Below are 21,557 nucleotides of genomic sequence, written 5' to 3' on the forward strand. Positions count from 1 at the left end.
TAACACCACATAATACTAGCTAGTGATCTGTTCAGTGATCAAATTATAGTACTAGGCAAAGCTTTGTGTCAAACCCCAGGAGGATAGGCTACACACTGAGCTCTTGTTGTTGTTGTGTTGTATATTGTATTGCTATTGTGTTACTATTTTTAACTATTTCACAGTAAAGTCTACGCCCGTTCGGCGCATGTGACTTATAACATTTGATTTTATGTTTATGACTCGCCTCACCAGATCGTATCGGATATCGGCCCATCAGGAAGGCTGCCCTGCTGGGCGTACAGAGGGGGGGGGGGGCGGCAGCGATGTGGGGGTCCTGCAGACACAACACAACACATTACCACCCAGCTGGGCTCATCATCTGGAAGGATACGTTTTAGCCGTGTTTTAAAAGGTGAGCACAGAGCACAGCAAGAATTAGAAGTCACAATAAAAAGAAAAGAATAGAATGTTGTCTTGCGAAGGATGTACATTTTTGTTAGGAATCACAACTACAAATGAGAAGTATATGTCATGCAGGAAAGCCATGCTTAGAAACATGGGAAAGAACATAAAAAAAGCCTGTTGCAGTTTATATCACTGTAACTTACCGCAAGGTTGTGTTCCCGTTGTCTCCGATCGCCAAGTCATCGACCATTATCAGGACAAAATGCGGCCTTTTGTCATCATTCAAGGCATAGCGCACGTCAAACAACAACAGTAGACCTAGACAGCATGGGATCCATGGGGACTTCATTTTTCAAGGTAACACTGGAGAAGCAAAGACAGAGGCAATACGAGATGATTGGATAGGGTCAAATGCTTCAAGTTCCTCGACATGTACATCACTAAGGACCTGAAATGGTCTCGGCACACCGACATCGTGGTGGCATGGCCCCTAAGACCCTGACAAACTTCTACAGATGCACCATTGAGAGCATTCTGTTGGGCTGCATCACCACCTGGTAGGGTAACTGCTCTGCCCTCAACTGCATTATGGCTCTCAAGAAGGTAGTGCGGGCAGTCCAATGCATTACCAGGGACACACTGCTTGCCCTCCAGGACATCTAAGGCACCCGGTGTCAAAGTAAAGGCCATTAAGATCATTAAGGACCGTAGCCACCCGAGCCACGGACCGTTCACTCGGCTACCGTCCAACAGACATGACAGACAGGGGCATCAAAGCTAAGACAGAGACTCTAAAAAACTGCTTCTATTACCAGCCATCACTAGCCGTCTACCAGGTGATGCGCACACACACGCACACACGCACACACGCGCACACACACACACACACACACACACACACACACACACACACACACACACACACAGAACACTGGTCACTTCCCATTTCACACTGTCTATTTAAATACTTTATCACCGACGTAGCACATCATAATATTCATTTCTCCTACTGTACATTGTATTTCAGTTGCACTGTTTATACACAGCGCATATTTATTTATACACTGGATTCTTGACAGAGCTTATACATTGCATTCAGAAAGTATTCAGACCCCTTATTCTAAAATTGGTAAAATATTTTTTTTCCTGATCAATCTACACACAATACCCCATAATGCACATACGTTTTTTTTTTTTTTTTTTTTGTTTTACAAATGTATAAAAAATTAAATACAAAAAATATCACATAATTATTCAGACCCTTTACTCAGTACTTTGTTGAAGCACCTTTGTCAGCGATTACAGCCCCGAGTCTTCTTGGGTATGATGCTACAAGCTTGGCACACCTGTATTTACGGAGTTTCTCCCATTCTTCTCTGCAGATCCTCTCAACCTCTGTCAAGTTGGATGGGGAGCGTCCCTGCTCAGCTATTTTCAGGTCTCTCCAGAGATGTTCGATCAGGTTCAAGTCCGGGCTCTGGCTGGGCCACTCAAGGACATTCAAGACTTGTCCTGAAGCCACTCCTGCATTGTCTTGGCTACGTGCTTAGGGTCGCTGTCCTTTCGGAAGGTGAGTAGGTTTTCATCAAGGATCTCTCTGTACTTTGCTCCGTTAAGCTTTCCCTCAATCCTGACTAGACTCTCAGTCCCTGCTGCTGAAAAACATCCCCACAGCATGATGCTGTCACCACCATGCTTCACCATAGGGATGGTGCCAGGTTTCCTTGTTTCTCATGTTCTGATAGTCTTTAGGTGCCTTTTGGAAAACTCCAAGCTGGCTGTCATGTGCCTTTTACTGAGGAGTGGCTTCCATCTGGCCAATCTACCATAAAGGCCTGATTGGTGGAGTGCTGCAGAAATGGTTGTCCTTCTGGGAGATTCTTCCATCTCCACAGAGGAACTCCGGAGCTCTGTTAGTGACAATCGGGTTCTTGGTCACCTCCCTGAACAAGGCCCTTCTCCCCCGATTGCTCAGTTTGGTCGGGCGGCCAGCTTTAGGAAGAGTCTTGGTGGTTCCAAACTTCTTCCATTTAAGAATGATGGAGGCCACTGTGTTCTTGGGGACCTTCAATACTGCAGACATTTTTTGGTACCTTTCCCCAGAATTGTGCCTCGACACAATCCTGTCTTGGAGCTCTATGGCCTATTACTTCGACCTCATGGCTTGTTTTTTTCTCTGACATGCATTGTCAACTGTGGGACCTTACAGTTGTGTGCCTTTCCAAATCATGTCCAATCAATTGAATTTTCCAAAGATGGATTCCAATCAAGTTGTAGAAACATCTCAAGGAAGATCAATGGAAACAGGATGCACCTGAGCTACATTTCGAGTCTCATAGCAAAGGGTCTGAATACTTATGTAAATAAGGTATCTGTTTTTTTATTTTTAACAAATTTGCTAAAATTTCTAAAAACCTGTTTTCCCTTTGTCATTATGGGGTATTGTGTGTAGATTGACAAGGAAAACAATTAATTTAATCAATTTTAGAAGATGGCTGTAATGTAACAAAATGTTCAAAAAGTCAAGGGGTCTGAATACTTTCGAATGCACTTTATAAGTTAAGTGGTATACCTAGTCAGTGGTACAACTGAATGCCTTCAACTGAAATGTGTCTTCCGCATTTAACCCCACCCCTCTGAATCAGAGGTGCGGGGGGCTGCAAATACTGCTATAGATATCAGCTGACCTGTAAATCAGGTGTACATAGGTATAGATATCATTTGATTACTGCTACAAGACTATTTGGCTTGCTAATCAGATTCGTTCTTGTCTTTTTTTTGTCTCCTTACATTTTAATTGTTTGAACATTTTAATGCATTTTTAAGAGCTAGCAACATAAGCATTTCGCTGCACCCGCTAATCTGTGTACGCGACTAATAAAACGTGCTTTGAAGAGAGCTAGAGCAAATGTTACTAAGGTTTCAGACCCAAATGGCACCCTATACCCTATATAGTGTACTACTTTTGAACAGGACAAACAGCCATTTTAGAGCCCTACTGGAGTGTGTAGAGCGTCTGCGAAACCATAGATCGCTAACGTTACAGTTTAGGCCAGGGTTCTCCAACTGGCGGAACGCGGGTGATGTTATTTGGACATAAAATACTTTTTTTTTTTTTACATTTTAATTTAGGAAATCTTCTCCGAAGTACAGTATTCCCACCCATAACAGAGATATTTATGTGATTGTATACAATTGTAAGCCAGGTTTGAAAGTATTATGTTTTAGACAAATGTTATATCTGTTTGGGCTTCTTGCTGTCAATGTACAGTATACAAATGATCAACTAGCAAGCAAGTCGCAGCAATGAAGAACGCGAAGGGGGAGGGAATTCTGACAGGGGGGAGATTTTCGGCACAACACCGGCAACCTGACCATCCACTCAAGAAAAAAAAAATCGTCCCGCGGCTGAATCTAGTTTATTATCCCTGGTGAAGGCTATATTGTTGCCAAGTCGTTCAAATCCTACCTGTGTGGATATGCATGTCTCGAAATGTTTTCGCTCCAAACAAGAAGTACGTTTTTTTGTCAACTGTCATGTGACTAAGAATGACGCAGTCTCATTGGATTATGGTTTATCCAAATATTTTAGGTGACCTGTGTGCTGCCTAAATGTAGTGCAATCAAGACTAAAATACTGTAGATTTCAACTCTCTATAGTGCAATCCTACAATCCATTGTGCAGCCTTAATCCCTGCCAATATTTATTTAACATGTTTAGATACCCCTTGTGTCAGGAACATAAGGAACCCCACACTAGTGGATCATATTAATAAGGTAAGACAATATTCTTCAAAAAATCTATAATTCTATTTCACTAGTTAAAATTACAAATTCACAGGCTGGCTAAACACCTTTACAATTTTTTGGAAATGTAATTTACTCTGGCATAGGCCTACAGTAGAACCCTGCCAACAAGAGGTTCCATCATATCTCTATTAGTAGGCCTACAATTTGTGTATTTAACTAGGCAAGTCAGTTAAGATCAAATTCTTATTTACAATGATATCCTACCCCAGCTGACGCTGGGCTAATTGTGCACCACCCTATGGGACTCAAAATCACAGCCAGATGTGATACAGCCTGGATTTGAACCAGGGATTGTGACACCACTTGCACAGAGATGCAGTGCCTTAGACCACTGCACCACCCAGGAGACCTACAATCGCAATATTCACTTTTCACTTTCTGACCAATGCTATTGTCTCTGCCTTGAACGCAAAGTTCCCGGCCATACGTTCTTGATGCTCTTGACTTGACCCTCTCTACCCCTCTAAGCAGAATAGGACATGACTGTTTCATACATCAATCGGAGGCACAGAGTAGGAATGCCCTAGATGTGCTGTAGAACCAGATGATGTTATCCTTGTCTGTGGTTGGATGAACTGAACTGGTCTACAGGCATTGACCAGTTATCTTTTAGATACTGTCGGAAAAAGGAAACGGTGACGGTACAGCAGGTCAAGTCTGGTTCACACACTGGTCAGAGGATTGACCATAGAATAAGAATTTGTAAATTCTATTACATCTAGAATGACTTCCCATTCTAGTTTTACGTGGTCGACTCTCAGAACAGACTCTTTGATCACACTGTGATATGAGTCATGATGAATATTCACACTTGTGCTGTTTTTTGTCTGTCAAATATGAATTTTTCACACTGTAAATCCCTCAGCAGAGTGGTTAACTAGTATGTATGGTTGCAGATGAGTGTCCCTGAAGTTGAAATACTCATGACAAAATGTAGAGCTTTCGGGTGAGATTTTTGTGTTGATGCTGGCAAGCTGATTAGTCTTTTGATGTCGAGCTGCGTTCCACAGGAGAAGCACACGACTGACTGAAAAGAGAGAGGGGTGAAATCCTACAAAACACATCAATTGCTTTTCATGGAAATATTCCAACCATGTGAAATTGGCAATTGAGGAAATGGTAATACAATATTTCCATTGAATACATACCGTTATAAAAAGCTAGCTGAGATTTAGATGATGGGGACGGTGGGGGGGGGGGGGGGTTTGTTACATGGCTTTCCATTTCTTACAGCCGTTTGTAATACAAATCTGTTAAGGGATTTTCCATTTATCCCTTCATTTTCTCTGTATTTCTGCAACCTATTCCTAGGAGAGATCTGTCTCTGTTTCGCCTCTCTCCCAGGTCTGGTCTCATATGGATAAACACTGTCATCTGTTGTCTAAGCCATATATTGCAGAACAGGGGGCCGTGTTGGGTTTATATGCGTGATGGGCACTTTTACACTAGGTGAAGTTTGAAACTATTACCTGATCATTTAATAGGCCTGTCCTACCCACTGCCCAGTAAAACCCTACATTTTCCTGCCCACTTAGCTATTGAACAGCAACAGACCTGTTCTTTAGTCCATGAGGTCAAACTTCTGTGTGAAGGTTGTTGGATTCTCATCTTTCAACTACTTTTTTCAACTCATCTTTCTCATCTTTCAACTACTTTTCCTATAAATATTCAAGTGCAACGCATTTCCACCAATGTTAGATGTATAAATTACAAGGCGTGTGTGGCGTGTCATTAATCACTCTGTATGCCATGCATACGTGAACTAGGCCCTGACAGGTTTGAGAGAGAGAGAGAGAGAGAGAGAGAGAGAGAGAGAGAGAGTAAGTCTCTTCTGAATGTGCGTCCATTGTACGTTGTTCACAGAATGTGCATCCCATAGAGATGAAACCAGTTCTATCTATGGTGTATCCATTGTACTGTAATTGACAGAATCACAGGCCTGATGGTGACAGGACAGCACCACGAGTTCCAGCCCAGAAAAAAGTGGCTGTAATTAGGCTGATTATACATTAGCTGTCTGACAACACGGTAAATCAGGAGAGTGATGAACCTGAACAGTCATTCCACGTTCACTACAACATCACTTTGATGCTGCGCTAATTAGTGATTGGAGCATTTGTATTGTTTCTTATTGTGTTTGTGTAAACAACAGTAATATTGATGATATTATTTTTTTTTTTAAATGGTGGTTATTAAAAAATGCACATTGTGCGTTTTGCACTGACGTCTTTTATTTTGATATTCAGCGTGGTATGGATATGTCTCCAGCAGGGAGCAGCATTGCACAGCAGATCTTCCAGTTCAAGACATCTTACAATGAGAGCTGTGTAAAAACAACTTCCCCACAGTATGCAGTGATTTATTTAGTGTTTGCCGTTGAGTCAGCTTATGTCTTCTAATGGAGCTCTGTCGGCTTCACCAGCCTCTTTCAAAGACAAACTCTCCTCTACATGCTTCTACACCTGCATTGCTTGCTGTTTGGGGTTTTAGGCTGCGTTTCTGTATAGCACTTTGTTACATCTGCTGAAAAGTGACATCTGGTGAAAAAGGGCTTTATAAATAAATGTGATTGATTGATACTCAAAGACAAACTCTTCATAATGTGGCTTGTAGACATTCCCCTCCCCCCCAAGATCCCCCCCAATATGCAGCTCAATTTCTTTGGGTCTGGGACACATTCCCTCATCACCCTGTGAGGTCCAGGGCTTCCCCAGGCCTCCCCCTATCAGCCTGGACCAGCTTTCGTTTGATATGTGATATGTGAATGGTTCATGACTGGTTCTCAGTGACAACAGATGACCTGTAAGAGTGTCCATAGCCCCTGAGGGCCTCTCCTCCTGGCTCTGGGGTCCTTCCTGCCCACCCAGAGGGATAACGGACTAAGGGTATGGTTAGGGTCATGCATCTCTCTCTTGTTCTCGTTTTTTTCTCTCACTCTCTCTCTCTCTCTGTGTGTGTCTCTCTCTCTATGTAGTCTCTCTCTATGTAGTCTCTGTGTGTGTGTCTCTCTCTCTATGTAGTCTCTCTCTCTCTCTCTCTCTCTCTCTCTGTGTGTCTCTCTCTCTCTCTCTCTCTCTCTCTCTCTCTCTCTCTCTCTCTCTCTCTCTCTCTCTACCCCCATCGAGATCTTATCATACTGGTCATTGACAGCACACCTGGATAGGGACAGCGCAGGCATCCCTCACTCATGGTGGTGACAGACCGAGAGGTGAGGTAGAGTGTTTGTGGTCATCTCTTACGGTACACCTCCATTACGGTACACATTTGCAGGAATCCTCGTTGTTGGCATCCTCACATGTTGCCATATTGAAAACATACGATCTTGTCATGCGTGCTCTCTCTTTGATCACAAATAGAGAAAGCAGGAGCAATATGCAGAGATCTCTTTCAAATTGTCCCTCGCGTCAGGAGAGGAAAAATAACTAATAGGGTGGAGTAATTTATAAAAACTAAATTCAATGATTTATATCTGATTCTATTTCTATAATGATCCTTCATTTATGTCGCCTGCAATTCCACTGACTATACTGTTCCACTGACAGTAATTTCCATACTTCTGTGGCATACTGGGGCATTCATACTGGAGCTATCAAAATAAATTGGGTATCCGATGCTCTTAAGTTTCTCTGCCTTTGGTTGACCCTGAAGCAATAACAAGACTATAATGTTTTTGAGGGTTTATCATACATTTTCCAAAATGGATTGCAACTGAAAACAATTGTCTTTCTGTTTACATGTACATGACTATAAGAATAAAAGTCAGAGACAAACTGTTCAAGTGGTTTAACAGTGCAGTCAAAAGGGTCTGTTTCACTTGATGTTCAAGCCAGCGAAAAGCTTTTGACTTGATGCATTCATTTGTCTGCAGCCCTCCGGTCATGCCGCAACCACAACAGATGGTTAGAGTGTTTGATTTTGTTCACAGTTATGCCGTATTTGAACTGGAATCAGACAGCCTCAATAAAATCTAATTGGAATTATGAGTACTTACATCACTATAAAGAACAAAAGCATAAAATAATAAAAAAGAATGATTGGGTGCGGGCAGATAAAAAATGCCAGATATGTGGACAGCAAACAACTATCGATGTGCCATTTGAAGCCATTTATTTTGGAGAGTTGTTTTTTGTGCTGTCCAGTCAAATATCTGAGGGTGTTTTGTGGTTTTCCCAGTGGGGTGGCTAAACCTCATCGCTCACAAGCAGGGTTTAGGTCGAAGCCGGGAAAGACACACAAGGCCTTAAGCTGTTTGTCAGAGCTGTGTGTGTGTTTGTGTGTGATAGACTGTCAACAAAATTAGCACTGAAGCACAGACCAGGCTTGTGCATGAGGATCACAGCAGTACTACACACACACACACACACACACACACACACACACACACACACACACACACACACACACACACACACACACACGCAATGCATGCACAACTGTTAAATATTGAACATTGTAACAGTTTGGTGGTTTAACATTAAGTACCTCAACAACAAAGTTAACAAAATACTCCCTTGATTGGCAGCAGTTAGAACGTTGGACCGTTGGACCAGTAAACAAAAGGTTTCGATTTTTAATCTCCGAAATGACAAGTTGTAAAAAATCAGTCGATCGCGGTCAATAATGGCTGATCCCTGGCAATGACCCCACTCTCCGAGGGTGTCTCAGGGGAAGTTGGGATATGCAAAAATACACATTTCCATTTCACACCTCACACTCGTACAGGTTACCCGCTTGCATATGCAGTGAAGCAGGACAAAGATAAGCACACCCTATTTGACCTTTGGCACACAGAGCCTGAACTAACTACTGAACCCGAGGACTGATTTTCCAGTCTTACTTCCATTTGAAAACAAGTAGTTTGATTTCCATCTCCAATACCTCAACAGCCTGCACACTGTAAAAATGTTTTTTTAATTCCCACAAATCTAATTGTTTCAACTAAGTATTATTAAGTAACTGGTTCCACAGCCTTTTTTTTGGTTTACTCAAATTCTTCAGTCCAAGTGTTACCTGAAGAAAAAAAAGGTCGGCCCAAACTTATAGTGCCTTCAGAAAGTATTCACACCCCTTTTTCCACATTTTGTTGTGTTACAAAGTGGGATTAAAATGGATTTAATTGTCATTTTTTGGTCAACGATCTACATAAAATACTCTGTAATGTCAAAGTGGAAGAAAAAATCTCATGTCTGTTGGAAAGCAGAATGAACCAGGTTTTCTTCTAGGACTTTGCCTGTGCTTAGCTCTATTTCATGTATTTTATTAAAAAAAACTCCCTAGTCATTTCCGATGACAAGCATACCCATAACATGATGCAGACACCACCACGCTTGAAAACATGAAGAGTATGATACTCAGTGATGTGTTGTCTTGGATTTTCTCCAAACATAATGCTTTGTATTGAGGATTTCTTTGCCAAATGTTTTGCACTTTCACTTTAGTGCCTTGTTGCAATCAGGATGCATGTTTTGGAGTATTTTAGTTATTTTGTACAGGTTTCCTTCTTGTCATTTAGGTTAGTATTGTGGAGTAACTACAAAGTTGTTGATCCATCCTCAGTTTTCTCCTATCACAGCCATTTAACTCTGTAACTGGTTTAAAATCACCATTGGCCTCATGCTGTAATCCCTGAGCGGTTTCCTTCCTCTCTGTCAACTGAGTTAGGAAGGACGCCTGTATATTTGTAGTGACTGGGTGTATTGATACCCCATCCAAAGTGTAATTAATTAATAACTTCACCATGCTCTAAGGGATATTCAATGTATGCTTTAAAAATGTTTTAACTGTCTACCAATAGGTGCCCTTATTTGCGAGGCGTTGGAAAACCTCCCTGGTCTTTGTTGTTGAACCTATACTTGAAATTCACTGCTTGACTGAGGAACCTTACAGATAATTGCATGTGTGGTGTACAGAGATGGAGTAGTCATTTAAAAATCATGTTAAACACCATTATTGCACACAGAGTGAGTCCATGCAACTTATTATCTGACTTGTTAAGCAAATCTTTACTCCCGAAGTTATTTAGGCTTGCCATAACAACAGGGTTGAATACTTATTGACTAAAGACATTAAGAAGGCAACTTCATCAGCACCCAGTTGTTGTTGAAGGTTAACAACCTTGCTCAAGGACATGATAGCAGGTTTTTACAACTTAGCAGCTCAGGGATTTGAACCAGCAATCTTTTGGTTACTGGCTCCAATGTTCCTAACCTGCTGCCCATAAATGGGCTATTGTGTGCAGATCACTGACACAAAATCTAAATGTTGTAACACAACAAAACATGGAAATAGCCAAGAGGTGTGAATACTTTTTGAAAGCACTGTAGCTCTCCTTAATCACTATGATGAATAAAATAGTTTTTCTTGAGTGTACTTTTAACAAAACTGATATTTACTTAGCCTTCCCTGTAGCTCAGTTGGTAGAGCATGGTGTTTGCAACACCAGGGTTGTGGGTTCAATTCCCACGGGGGGCCAGCACAGAAAAAAATGTACGAAATTGTATGAAATGTATGCATTCACTACTGTAAGTCGCTCTGGATAAGAGTGTCTGCTAAATGACTAAAATGTAAAAATGTACTTTGAAGTGCAAAGTGTAGCAATACAGGGGAAATCAGTTATTGACACAGACATGGTGGCATTGCAGGAAGCTTGATGTGCTGTGAAACAAGAGGGTGTGAGTTCAAATCCCAGCTGAGGACATGTTGAATATAAATTACTCTAAATGAATGTGCCCCAGGTAATCATGAGTGTCAAATATTTAAGTTGGAAAAATTGTTATTACCACTGTTGTGTGTAACTAATTCCACAGCCTTTTTTTCTGGTAAGATGCCCAAATAATAATTTCTAGTTGAATTAACATATGAGACAATTTGAGCAAACACATAATTTTAAGTTTTTGCCTATAGTTTTCTCATGTTGGAGCTAAGTTTGCGCCAACTAAAAATGTTACGTTCGGGTAACACTTTGACTGAAAAGTTGCGTAAACAAAAAAAGGCTGTGGAACCAAGTTACTTAATAATATTTCGTTGAAACAACTAGATTATTTTTACAGTGTGGTCTGCAGTCCCAGTACTTAAATCTCACACAAATGCAGGACTTTACTAAAACAGCAGGCAGACACATTTCTGACTTTCCTCTCCATCTAGAACAATCTGTTTGACACATCTAGTCACACTGTGGAATCCTGAAACAGTGTTCTCATGTTATAGTATATTCTCAAAATGCACCACCTTTGTCTGAAAGATCCTGTGGGCTGCCCACTTTCCTAGATTAACCAATATAAATGTTTATTAGACCACTGCATACTGAACTAAAACTAACAGCAGCACTCTACTGTTAGTAGGTTAATAATTAATTATAACTGTGACTAACTATGACTTTGTGATCCATTCGTCATTTACTGAGCTGGCCAGGCTTCAGATGCCTGACAGCACATCATGTAGAAATCAATGAACACACACGCCTCCGGTGCTGACGTATAGCCAGTGGTGCTTGACATATCTATCAATAACTCATAATTAACTGTATTTAGGGCCGTCTAACAACAGTGACATTATTACTGTAAAACAAAGCTTTTGAGCAGTGACAAAGTGAACAATTAGAAAAATAGACAAAAAATAAATACAGCTGTCAAATCTAGCTAACATGTAGTTCTCGGCAGGTATGTAGTTCTCGGCATATATGTACTGTAGGATACATTTTATTTTTGGCAGTGAAACGAGGCTACTCAGGCGAGGGAAAAAAACTCACCCGAATGTATAGCCCAGTTGGAAAATATAAATTGACTGTTTGGAAAAAAAAAAAAATAATGTAAAACACATTTTTTAAATGTGAATCACATTTTTATTTGGCGTACCCCCGACGGCATTGGTATGCGTACCCCAGTTTGGGAATACCTGATCTAGAGTAAAGTACAGTGGCTTGCGAAAGTATTCACCCCCCTTGGCATTTTTCCTATTTTATTGCCTTACAACCTGGAATTAAAATATATTTTTGGGGGTTTGTATCATTTGATTTATAGAACATGCCTACCATTTTGAAGATCCAAAATATTTTTTATTGTGAAATAAGACCACAAAACTGATAACTTCAGCGTGCGCAACTATTCATCCCCCCCTTCCCAAAGTAAATACTTTGTAGAGCCACCTTTTGCAGCAATTACAGCTGCAAGTCTCTTGTGGTATGTCTCTATAAGCTTGGTACATCTAGCCACTGGGATTTTTGCCCATTCTTCAAGGCAAAACTTCTCCAGCTCCTTCAAGTTTTATGGGTTCCACTGGTGTACAGCAATCTTTAAGTCATACCACAGATTCTCAATTGGATTGAGGTCTGGGCTTTGACTAGGCCATTCCAAGACATTTAAATGTTCCCCTTAAACCACTCAAGTGTTGCTTTAGCAGTATGCTTAGGGTCATTGTCCTGCTGGAAGGTGAACCTCTGTCCCAGTCTCAAATCTCTGTAAGACTGAAACAAGTTTCCCTCAAGAATTTCCCTGTATTTAGCGCCATCCATCATACCTTCAATTCTGACCATTTTCCCAGTCCCTACCGATGAAAAACAACCCCACAGCATGATGCTGCCACCACCATGCTTCTCAGGGTGATGAGAGGTGTTGGGTTTGTGCCAGACATAGCGTTTTCCTTGATGGCCAAAAAGCTCAATTTTAGTCTCATCTGACCAGAGTACTTTTTCCATATGTTTGGGGAGTCTCCCACATGCCTTTTGGCAAACACCAAACGTGTTTTCTTATTTTTTTCTTTAAGCAATGGCTCTTTCTGGCCACTCTTCAGTAAAGCCCAGCTCTGTGGAGTGAACGGCTTAAAGTGGTCCTATGGACAGATGCTCCAATCTCCACTGTGGAGCTTTGCAGCTCCTTCAGGGTTATCTTTGGTCTCTTTGTTGCCTCTCTGATTAATGCCCTCTTTGCCTGGTCCGTGAGTTTTGGTGGGCGGCCCTCTCTTGGCAGGTTTGTTGTGGTGCCATATTCTTTCCATTTTTTTATAATGGATTTAATGGTGCTCCATGGGATGTTCAAAGTTTCAGATATTTTTTTATAACTCAACCCTGATCTGTACTTCTCCACAACTTTGTCCCTGACCTGTTTGGAGAGCTCCTTGGTCTTCATGATGCCGCTTACTTAGTGGTGCCCCTTGCTTCATGGTGTTGCAGACTCTGGGGCCATTCAGAACAGGTGTGTATATACTGAGATCATGTGACAGATCATGTGACACTTAGGTTTCACACAGGTGGACTTTATTTAACTAATTATGTGACTTCTGAAGGTAATTGGTTGCACCAGATCTTATTTAGGGGCGTCATAGCAAAGCGGGTGAATACATATGCACACACCACTTTTCCGTTTGTTTTGTTTTTTAAATTTTTTGAAACATAATATTTTTTTAATTTCACTTCACCAATTTGGACTATTTTGTATATGTCCATTACATGAAATCCAAATAAAAATCCATTTAAATGACAGGTTGTAATGCAACAAAATAGGAAAAATGCCAACGGGGATGAATACTTTTGCAAGGCACTGTAGCCAAGTGTTTAATGAGGTAACTGGCAGTGGATCACAAGCCTTGTACAAATCTGATGTGTATGACCACATCATTAGCATTATAGGAAGGAGAGGGGAGAGAAACAAGGCACCCAGCTCTTTCATCATTCATCTCTACTGAGGACAGCTCTGACTCTATTCTACTACGCTTGCAAAGAACTCCATTTGTTTCCTTATTGATGTGAATGCTGGTTGTGGCACGTAAACAACGACCATTGAGGCCATGGCAGAGACTCAAGTTTGTCATTATATTGTCAATACCGTAACAGGTCCTGGTTTGTTTGTATGAACTAATGAATGATTCTCTGAAGATGCCATCAGATAGGAGGCAGAGGGAGTTGGATTCATAATTCATAACAATCAGCAACTAATTCAGTGATTATTACACATGTAAAGTGTCTCTGCCAATTTTGTTTCAATACCTACCGTATTATAAGTACCTAAACATTGATAGGTGTAATGGAAATGCAGAGGAGAGGCCAGAGATCATGCAATACTATGCGATATTAAAGTCTATCAATATCTGTGGGTCAGGCTGCACTTTCTTCGGGAAACCTACTCTTCTGAGGCTCCATCCCAAATGGCACCATATTCCCTATTAGAGTGCAGTACTCTTAACCAGGAGTGCATTTTGGGAGCCATCTTGAATCTATCAGCGTTAGAAGCAGCTCTTCCAATGGGAATATCCTCTGCTAGGCCTCTTCCTTACTGTTGGAAGCGTCCAAGTTATAGATCCCTGAAGATCACATGCAGTCGATCTGCCATGAAGCACAAATCAGAATTATGAAACCGCCAAATTCTCTTTTCAAAGAGACTGTGGTTATTCTGAGGGGAATTGTCGCACGCAATCGTGTATGTGTGTGAGGGGGTGAGGGTTAAAGTGTGTGTGTGTGTGTGTGTGTGTGTGTGTGACGGGGTGAGAGCCTGTATGCGTGCAAGTGTGTCTGAACTTTGATATCACTTCAACACTCAAGCTGATGTTTTCTCAGTCCTACTGCTATAGCACTTTTAATAGTTCACTAATGAGGAAGGTGGAAAATACGGTATAGAATGTCATGCTCTTTGATTCATCTCCTCCTTGGTTAGGGTACAGTAACAGGGTCTGTGTTGATGGAAACCCTAAGTCAGGTCATACTTTCATTCTCAAGTATTAATTTTCCACATCAAATACTCTGTCATCTCCTCAGAAATGCAGTCACAGGCTCACAGCCACAGAATTATTCAAATTTCTATGGTCTATTCTCTAATTCTACAGTCACAGTGAGTACGCTTTAAACATACTGTGCTGACACTTTACTCAAAGACACGTTCATCTCCATAAACGTGACAATTGGAGCTCAGATACCCCTTACGTGCAACAGACCCTATCAATCAATATCCATGTTTATTTAATGAGTTGGGGAGTTAGAACATTGATGTGCAGCGTTGTTGGCTTGTTGCTAAGTGAATAGAAATGCGGATCAATGCGGCCAAGGTTGTGTGGTTGGACCCCAGCACTGTAGACTTCTGTTGTGGTGACCTAACTCTAACTATCACCGTCACAAGGACATTCATGACTGGCTTAATACACATAGCAGACCAAAGAGAATGAGGAAATTTGGTTTAAGCTAGTCTCACAATGCCATCCTTCCAAGTCTCATTGTTGATGAAGCCTGGGAATCAAGGCTAGGTTGAATCGTGCAGAGGATACATACTTCTACATACATATTGTATTTTTTAGTTGTTTGGCATCTTGCATTGTAAGATGAACCATCCCTATGTGATATTGATTTATTGTTCCAATTTACTTTTCTCTATTTTTGCATGCATTTTTCCCTCTCTTACACACCTGTGTTAAACCCTGCTTTTGGCATAACAGCTTGGAAGAACGTCCATTTGTAATGTATTACCTTGATTCCTCAGCACTTCTAACTGCTGCTGCCAGCCCCTCTGGTTTCGATTAAGTGTCAATGCGTGCTTTATCAACCTATCAGAGCTGCCATCACCCCCCCTCTTGCTCTCTCTCTCTCTCTCTCTCTCTCTCTCTCTCTCTGTCTCTTTCTCTCTCGCTTTCTATCTCTCTCTCTCTCAAGCCATCTTTCTCTATTCCTCTCTCTTTCTCTCTCTCTTTCTCTCTCTCTTTCCCTCTCTCTATCACTATCTCTCTACATCTTCTCTCTCTCTCTCTATCTCTCTTTCTGAGGTAATTCATCTCTCTAATTCTCTCTCTTTTGGCTGATCGCAGTGCCCATTGTTCGAAAAGAAGAAAACCCTGTCAGGATGGAAGATACAGCACAAGTGAGTTGAGTGAGTTGATGACCTTCAACACAGCGTTTCAAAACAATGGGAGACAGAGAATGCCTCGAGGTGAAGTCTGCTGTTTCATTGTCTTGTAGGTCCAATGAAGAATGAAGGTGAATTATTTTACTCCCAGCCCACTTAATCAACCCAACCAGGGCTTACAGAAAGCACAGCATCTCCAACACCAACAACTGTTATACAGGGTGTTGCCATTGCCCTGTAGTTCCTAACCGCATACATATTCCATAACAACACGGTACATAAACTTCTTCAAGCTACTATTCATTCTACAGGTAATAAATGCAGTTACCATGCTGAGCTTGTAAAAATGTGATCATAGAAAATGGTTTAAACCCTATACGCTATGCATGAGTGCACACCAGTACTTTAAAAGTGTTTCTCCTACATGTACACTAAATCTTTGTTGCCCTATTGCTGAGTTTAAAAACAATTAGCTATAAACCATGCCATAAATTACACACAATGCATTTCTCATCCTTAACCACCTCCCTGACATAGCCCACAGTATCATCTCTGCTTTTATTAGAGGGATATTCTGTCTGGACCTTGGACTGTCCCCCTTACTGACAGGCTGTGTCTCTAGATTAGAATTTCCAGCATCTCAATATTGTGCACACATCACAACAGATCATGCATGTCCCCTAAGAGAGAGGGAGAGAGCAAGAAAGAGGAGAGCGAGAGAGAAGGGGGGTGAAGAGAGAGGGGGGAGAGAAACAGAGAGAGAAAGGGAGAGACAGAGAGAGAGGTCCCCCTTTACAATCCAGAGCACATCATATTAGGTTACATTGGAAATCACACTTCCATTTCAAGGACTTTTTATTCATTAGAATAAACAGGACATTCCTAATTAAATCTGCTAGTCCTGCTTGACCTTGTACATTTTGCTGCTCACTACTCAACAAGCAAGGCAATCACTCACTCACTCACTCACTCACTCACTCACAAACCACTTGGATAGCATACTTGCTGTCTATATGTATTGTGCGATCAATATTGCACACTATATGATTTGTAGTTACATGAAAGGTTCTAGTGTATAGTGTATTGGATAAAATATAACCAATATACACACTACAGCAAGTATACAAACAAAAACAGGAAGTACCAGTGACTCGCTCAATACAGAAGTGGTCAGATGACGCAGATGTTAAGGTACAGGACTGTTTTTCTATCACAGACTGGAATATGTTCCGCGATTCTTCCGATGGCATTGAGGCGTACACCACATCAGTCACTGGCTTCAATCAATAAGTGCATCGATGACGTCGTCCCCACAGTGACCGTACGTACATACCCCAACCAGAAGCCGCTTTCATTTCAAAGAGCAGGACTCTTTATGAATCTTTATTTAACTAGGCAAGTCAGTTAAGAACAAATTCTTATTTACAATGACAGCCTACCCCGGCCAGCCCTAACCAGGACAACGCTGGACCAATTGTGCACCACCCTATGGGACTCACAATCATGGCCGTTTGTGATACAGCCTGGAATTGACCCAGGGTCTGTAGTGACACCTCTAGCACTGAGATGCAGTGCCTTAAATCGCTGCACCACTCACTCTAATCCGGATGCTTATAAGAAATCCCGCTGTGCCCTCCGACGAACCATCAAACAGGCAAAGCGTCAATACAGGACTAAGATTGAACCCTTCTGCACCAGCTCCGATGCTCGTCGGATGTGGCAGGGCTTGTAAACTATTACGGACTATAAAGGGAAGCACAGTTGCAAGCTGTCCAGTGGCACAAGCATACCAGACGAGCTAAATAACTTCTATGCACGCCTTGAAGCAAGCAACACTGAAGCATGCATGAGAGCATCAGCTGTTCCCGGATGACCGTGTGATCACGAGTAAGATCTAAGGTGAACATTCACAAGGCCGCAGGGCCAGACGGATTACCAGGACGTGTACTCCGAGCATACGCTGACCAATTGGCAAGTGCCTTCACTGACATTTTCAACCTGTCCCTGACCAAGTCTGTAATACCAACATGTTTCAAGCAGACCACCATAGTCCCTGTGTACAAAAACACCAAGGTAACCTGCCTAAATGACTACCGACCCATCTGTAGCCATGAAGTGCTTTGAAATGCTGGTCATGGCTCACATCAACACCATTATCCCAGAAACCCTAGACCCACTCCAATTTGCATACCGCCTCAACAGATCCACAGATGGCGCGATCTCTATTGCGCTCCACACTGCCCTTACCACCTGGACAAAAGGAACACCTACGTGAGAATGTTATTCATTGACTACAGCTCAGCGTTCAACACCATAAGCTAAGCTACGGACCCTGGGACTAAACACCTCCCACCTCCCAATTTAGCTGTTTAAACAAGTTTTGTTTAGCTAAAAAAATGGAAACATTCATTCTAACTATTTTTTGGTACCTTGTTAACATTACAACACAAAATCCATGTGTAAACGTGTAATCTGCTTGACACATTAAAGTTACTTAAATTACAGATCACGAAGTCAGCTAATTTCCACTCCATTCATGTGCAAATCCGTTTGAGTCATACACTGGCTTGTCTGGCTGTCATGTTTTCATTGTATCCCTTATCTACACTGAAATAATATCATTTCAGTTGTCCTCTATTATGATTATTTTTTTCTATCTCGCATAGCTCATTGTGGTTGAATATATATGTATCTATTGTAGGTCCTAGGATACAACAATGAATAATGTGGAACAAATACATACCATCAAAGGAAACCTTACAACTTACAGTAATGAACACCTTATGAAACAGTTGTGAAAACCATCTTGAAAAAATGTAAGATTTTAATACATAAACTTTGATCGTTTTTTGGTACAGTTGTGTCATTTAATTTATTTTCACAGGTCATTTTTTTGTACACTCACATTGCAATCAGACTGAAATACTTAATTCAGGTGTGTGGAATAAAGAGGTGGGTGCTGTGTGGTTGGGAGGTTCTGCCTGTCACTTGTTCTCAACTGGCAGTCATGGAACGGGGACTTGATGAGGGAGACTGCGAAGTCCAAGCACTGCTGCTCTCTTTGTTCTGAGTGTTTGCAGTGCTGGTGGTTTTCCGTCCATCTGTGTATCTAACATATTATATGCCTAGTGTGATACGGCTAGCAAACTTTATTAGCAGATAATGACAACATGACAATAACAGTAGCTTTAGACGATATAATGAGATGGAGGAGGGGATGGGATGAGTGGGCAGATTGTTGGGCAATCAGACGTCACTAGATACAGAATTTCGTCTGGAGGGAGAGGAGAGAAAGAGTTAAAGGATGAGGAGAGAGGAAAGAGGCAGAATCAAGAGATGCTCGATCAGGTGCTGTGGCCAGTTCTTCCTGTCACTTGTTCTCAACAGGCAGCCAGTCTCAGGGGTTCAGGGGTTCAATAACATGGGCCTGGTTTAGTTGGAAGCCCTCTCACCACATCAAGGTACAGGCCAAGAGAAGGATTTTGTTTTTAATTAAGACATTTAACCCCCTACTCTATCATTGTAGTGTTTGACCTGATGGGGCTTGGATAGGTGTAGCAATATGGTGATGACTCAACCCTGCTGTGTAATGGACTCCGGGAGACTTCTGCCATATTACATACACAAATTTAGAACCTCCGGATATGCAAACACTAACTAGAAACCAATGTCCAATTCCATGCAAACCCTGGCCTAAAACTTGATTTGGAATTGGACACAAAAGATGAATAGTTAGGGAGAAGGGGTTAAGGACCAGTAAGGAACTAGGCAACTGAGCTGTCAATTGTGAGAGAAACTCTGGGGTGGTGTTATGACCACTGGAGTCATACACCTTAACAGTACCTACCTGGCAGCGAAGGTTACCGTGACCCAGTAGTTAGCCTTGAGATTGACTATCTGGACAAACCCCTGGGCCAGTGTTGATACTGCTGACAGCATGGCGATGCCGCCCACCGCGAGGAGGACTCCTACTTCTGGATGCTGCACCTGCAGAAGAGCTTGAGCACGATCAATTGTAAAATTGTGACGGAATAGTTGGAAGTGTCCAATTGCTCCAACTGGAGAAGATTGTTGGCGTCCACCGAGGTAACCATTTATGAAGACATAAAGAGAACAATGGCAGCGTTAGGAAAATTAAAACTAGCTTCAGGTTATTTTGTGTGCAAATTGAAATAGTTATTATCTGAGATTTTTTTCTATTTACCTAACCCTAACGGATGATGACCCCAGCTAGGAGCGAAAGAGGAGCAAGGTTTCCCAGGTCTCGCCTTCCTTTCCTTTCATAGTAACCGCAAAACACCATTCTCAACATCAACAGTGATAAGGTGACTTCTAGGCAGAGTTGCAAAGAAAAAGCCATATCTCAGACTGGCCAATGAAAAGAAAAAATTAAGATGGGCAAAAGAATACAGACACAGGGCAGAGGAACTCTGCCTAGAAGGCCAGCATCTTGGAGTCGCCTCTTTGCTGTTGACGTTGAGACTGGTGTTTTGCGGGTGCTATTTAATGAAACTGCCAGTTGAGGACTTGTGAGGCGTCTGTTTCTCAAACTAGACACTAATGTACTTGTCCTCTTGCTCAGTTGTGCACCGGGGCCTCCCACTCCTCTTTCTATTCTGGTTAGAGACAGTTTGCGCTGTTCTGTGAAGGGAGTTTTACACAGCGTTGTACCAGATCTTCAGTTTCTTGGCAATTTCTCACATGGAATAGCCTTCATTTCTCAGAACAAGAATAGACTGACGAGTTTCAGAAGAAAGGTCTTTGTTTCTGGACATTTTGAGCCTGTAATCGAACCCACAAATGCTGATGCTCCAGATACTCAACTATTCTAAAAAAAAAAGCCAGTTTTATTGCTTCTTTAATCAGGACAACAGTTTTCAGCTGTGCTAACATAATTGATCAATTAGCCTTTTAAAATTATAAACTTGGAATAGCTAACACAACGTGCCATTGGAACACAGGAGTGATGGTTGCTGATAATGGGCCTCTGTACGCCTATGTAGATATTCCATTAAAAATCATCAGTTTCCAGCTACAATAGTCATTTACAACATTAACAATGTCTACACTGTATTTTTGATCAATTTGATGTTATTTTAATGGACAAAAATTGTGCTTTTCATTAAAAAACAAGGACATTTCTAAGTGACCCCAAACTTTTGAACGGTAGCGTACATATTATCTCAATTACCTCAACTAACCTGTGCCCCCGCACACTGACTTTGTACCGGTAGCCCCTGTATATACTGTAGCCTTGTTACTGTTATTTTATTGTCGCTCTTTAATTAGTAGTTATTTTTCTATTTTCTTATTTTTTTCTTTTTTACATCAGTTTATTTAGGCTTGTAAGTAAGCATTTCACTGTAAGGTCTACACCTCTTGTATTCGGCACGTGTGACAAATAAAATTTGATTCAATTTTTTTTATACTGTTGTCAACTGTATTGTGCCACAATCAATCTGCCACAATGAATTAATTTGTAAACCCTTATGTTATGCTATGTTGTGTTATGTTATGTTACCCCATAATATAATGTTATCC

The 21,557-nt window shown here is 41.5% G+C and overlaps 1 long non-coding RNA gene across 1 annotated transcript; it reads right to left on the reverse strand.

The window, feature by feature from the left end:
• Positions 1-218: 218 nt before the first annotated feature.
• Positions 219-3,916, reverse strand: LOC115196004 (uncharacterized). The gene is made up of 3 exons (XR_003878790.1): positions 3,857-3,916; positions 591-750; positions 219-316 (listed from the first exon to the last, which is right to left on the reverse strand). It is a non-coding gene; the product is annotated as an uncharacterized LOC115196004 (long non-coding RNA).
• Between the last annotated feature and the right edge of the window lie 17,641 nt (positions 3,917-21,557).

Source organism: Salmo trutta, chromosome 6 (genome assembly GCF_901001165.1).
Source record: "Salmo trutta chromosome 6, fSalTru1.1, whole genome shotgun sequence".
NCBI lineage: Eukaryota > Metazoa > Chordata > Actinopteri > Salmoniformes > Salmonidae > Salmo > Salmo trutta.